This window comes from Cornus florida, unplaced genomic scaffold (genome assembly GCF_030987335.1).
Source record: "Cornus florida cultivar Cherokee Brave unplaced genomic scaffold, ASM3098733v1 CherokeeBrave_3.0.0_Hap2_Chr09, whole genome shotgun sequence".
Classification (NCBI taxonomy): domain Eukaryota; kingdom Viridiplantae; phylum Streptophyta; class Magnoliopsida; order Cornales; family Cornaceae; genus Cornus; species Cornus florida.
This window is the reverse complement of record NW_026775579.1, coordinates 26,817,577-26,821,574: the sequence shown is the minus strand read 5'-3', so window position 1 is coordinate 26,821,574 and position 3,998 is coordinate 26,817,577. Positions and strand designations below refer to the sequence as shown.

Sequence of the window (3,998 nt, the reverse complement as noted above, 5' to 3'; positions counted from 1 at the left end):
AACTTATGGTTGCACCGGTTCACTCTCTTCATTGGACATACCTACTTTGTTGTCCACAATATTCCCACTCCTCAAGGTTGTCACCGCATTGACATGTTCAATTGTGGGACCTTCAGATGAGGAATGAGTCCCCACAACACATTGTTGCTTTGGTGGGGCATTTAAAGGTATTTTCTCTTTCTCTCTAGCATTTAAAATACTAGCTATTTGCCTTACTTGGGTTTCTAGCTTAGCAATGGATTAAGAATGAGAATAAAGCAATTGAGTGTTCGCCTTTAGAGTGCCTAGAGTGGTCAAAACTTTCTCTTCAAATGCAGGACTCCTAGAGTTTCCTTGAGAATAAGATGGTTGACTAGGAAAATGAGAATTTGAGAATTGATTACCATGTGATTGAAATGATGATGATCTAAAACCTTGGGAACCTTGGCTTTGCATTAGAGGTGGAACATACTTCCTTTGAAAACCACCTTGGGAAGGGTTTGAGCCTTCCCCTTAGCTTTTCCAAGAAAAGTTCAGTTGGTTTCTCCAACTAGGATTATAATGAGTGCCATAGGGATTATTCCCTTGGTTAGCAAAAATGGCATTGGTTTGCTCATGGTTGTCATTTTGCACATGTCCATGGGAACAATTGGAAGTAGAATGCAAGACACTTGAACAAGTCATGCATGATTCATTAGATGCATGATGATGAACATGATTAGGGGAGAAAGACATTTGATTAGCCGAAGTTTGGTTGATCAAAAATTGATCAAACCTTTGAGATAAGGATTTCATCTCGGCGGCTATATCATTGGAGTTATCAACTTAATACAAGCCAACATTCTTCCTTCCACCTAGATTTCTACCGTTTTTAGAAGATAAGGATCTATGCATTGAATTTTCACTCATGCTTTCATACAATTGCCACACATCATTTTCATGCTTGTCAAGATAAGAACCACCCATGGATTCATCAACCATACCCTTGTGATTATCCGGCAAACTTTCAAAGAAATATTGGACTAGTTGCCACTTAGCTATGTCATGATGAGGGCACTTCCTATGCAAGTCATTAAACCTTTCCCATGCCTCATAAAACATTTCCCAATCCCCTTGAGAAAATTCACAAATGGAAGTTCTCATGGCATTGGTCTTAGAAACCAGATAGTACTTCTTCAAGAACTCTTGTTGCATTTTTGCCTAAGAAGTTATCGAGAAAGGCCTAAGATTGTTGAACCAATATTTTGCCTTGTCTTTAAGGGTGAAAGGAAAAAGTTTAAGTCTTAAAACCTCTTTCGACATGTCCGTGTATTTCACGGTGGAACACACTTCAAGAAACTCAGCCAAATGCTTGTAAGGTTCTTCACTAGGAAGTCCATGATAGTTGGGAAGCATTTGAATGGTTTGCGGTTTGATTTCAAAATGATGTGCTCTAAATGGAGGTAATTGAATGTAAGTAGGTGCATTATACTCATTGATCGGTTGGTCAATTAACATCAACCTTCGCAATAGCACGAATCATTGTAAAATAGGGCTATTGGTCGGGTAAGTCGAACCACAGGGACTGCACTAGTCTAATACAACCTAAATGTCTAGAATCATTCTTAGAATGATGAAGGGTGGATAGAGGTTTTGTTGGATGTCACTTAAGCTAGGAAATTAAAAGTGCATAAAACAATAAATTGCAAGAATTCAAGGGAGTGAAGTACAAGTAAAGAAGGCTAGGGAAATGAATCCACCTCCATCCCTATACACATGCTAGGTTAAGATTAATTTAAGGGGAAAACAACATATATGATAGTCATGATACATAACAATACTAGGTTGCTATAATATCCTTAAGAAGTTCATTTAATTAGAAAGGCAAGAATAAACCATCAAAGGTTCACATGATCAACTACCTAAACTAAAATGTAGCTTAGAACATGCTTACTAAGCCAAGGATTATCAAGCCCTAATTTAAATGGTGAATGCACATAAAGCTAAGAATCAAGTATAGCCCATCAAAGGGAAACCCTAAGCCATGAACTATCTAGGTTCTCCAACTCCATGCCATTAAAACCATTCCATGATCTAACTTCCATTGTCACCATGGAAGTGCAAGCAATATGATTAAGAAAAGCAACCATCCAAGACAAGATGAATAACTCACAATAATCATTTAAAACATTCAACATTCATTACAACAAAAATGAGGCTCTTGACCATGGAAAGACTATCAAAAATACATTGTAATCCCCAAAAATAAACTATACTAACACATGCTTACAAGGGAGGGGTTTCATCACCTCCCTAGATGAGGTTTAGTTACCCATTGGTGAGCTAGAAGAAGGAAGAAGCATCATCCTCATCTCCATTTTCGAGCTCCTACTGTAGCACTCAAGAACACCCTTCTCCTTGCTCTCTTCTCTCTCCTTTCTCTTGCTCAAGATAAAGCTTTTTTATATATGTGGCCTTTGGGTAGCCTTTTATGCTCCAACAATACCCTCTCTCCTCCAAGGAACACCTCCAACCACTTCATAAAGAAGGAAGATGGCATTGAGGAAACCAATGTGCAAGTGGGCTGAAATGAGCCATTTCCGAAGGGCATTCTGCCTGATTTTCGAGCACACGCTTGGTGACCTCGAGCACTCTAACTTAGTGCAATGTGCAACATGCTCCTCTTGCTCAGTGCTGACCTATTTTGGGAAAACTGCTATAACTTTGTGCCCCGAACTCCGAATGACAAACTGTTTGAAGATTTGGAGAGCTGATTCAGTGCTTTTAAAACTTCATGTTTTGATGAAGACCCAATTCTTAAGTCTGGTTGGTCGAAAATGGGGAGAAAGGCAGTACATCAGTGCTGCTAGGCAGTTCTGCGCACCTCTGTTGTGAAGATCATAACTCTCTGCTCCGAACTCCGAATGATGAACCACTTGAAGATTTGGAAACCTGATTCAGAGCTCTAAATCTTTCATGTTATGAGGGAAGTCCAGTTCTCGAGTTTGGAAGGTCAAAATGGCAAGCAAAGCCCAGGCTCTACTGCTGCCAGAATTCAGCGTTGGCACCTTTTGTTGCTCAAGATTCCACAAGGCCTTATTCTTGTTCCATTTTGGCCAATGAACCTGAAAATGCATAAAATCATAGAAATGGAGTTAATCTACATAAAATAATTAATAACTGGACTTTGTTAATGTAATTTAGGGCGCTTGAATATACATTATTCGGCGCTTATCACACCCCCAAACTTACATTTTGCTAGTCGATCCCTTAGCAAAACTACAATGAAAAACATAAAGAAAAGACAACCATGGGCATGCTACTACAAAAATATCCTCCATGGTAAAATGAGATAGAAACATAGCTCAAATACAACTTGAAACAGACAAAAACTGGAGATGGGGTCATTGGGAAAACTACCTTGCATATATGAAGCATTGATACAAAAAATGGGAAAAACCATTTCAACATGCATGCATCAACATCATAGTCCATATAAATAATTCAATTGTCATCTCTTAAATGGAAATAACTCAAACTCCAGTGAAAGTGAATTGGATTCTCACATGCGGCTTTTACTTTTTTGTCCAATTCCAAGGCACAAGTTTTCAAATCAATGAATTCCCTTTTACATGAAGTCCCTAAGGCATGATTTTATTTTCAAGACAACTTTTGTTGCTTGTTAACAATTTATTTCAACACATAAGCGAAACATAGAATGGTTGTGCAATGCTGAAGTCCATTAAGCTTTCTAACCAACTTATGTAGCAAGCGTTAGGCCAACAACTCCCAAACCAGATGGCTTTAGGGTGCTAAGTGTAGAGACACTCCATAGGGCTTAATAGCTCAAGTTGGAAAGGCTACGAACTCCAACGAACCATGTTTATTACTAGTTTAATTTTTTTTTGAATGACCGTGCAATGTTTAAGTCCCTTAAGCTTTCTAACCAACCGTTGTAGCAAGCGTTAGGCCAACAACTCCCAAACCAGATGGCTTTAGGGTGCTAAGTGTAGAGACACTCCTAGGGCTTAATAGCTCGA

At 38.8% G+C, this 3,998-nt stretch overlaps 1 non-coding gene across 1 annotated transcript; it reads left to right on the top strand.

Annotated features, from left to right (window-relative positions):
* Nucleotides 1-1,018: 1,018 nt before the first annotated feature.
* On the top strand, nt 1,019-1,125 carry LOC132275702 (small nucleolar RNA R71). Its single transcript, XR_009470710.1, has one exon. It is a non-coding gene; the product is annotated as a small nucleolar RNA R71 (small nucleolar RNA).
* The last annotated feature ends 2,873 nt before the right edge of the window (nt 1,126-3,998 follow it).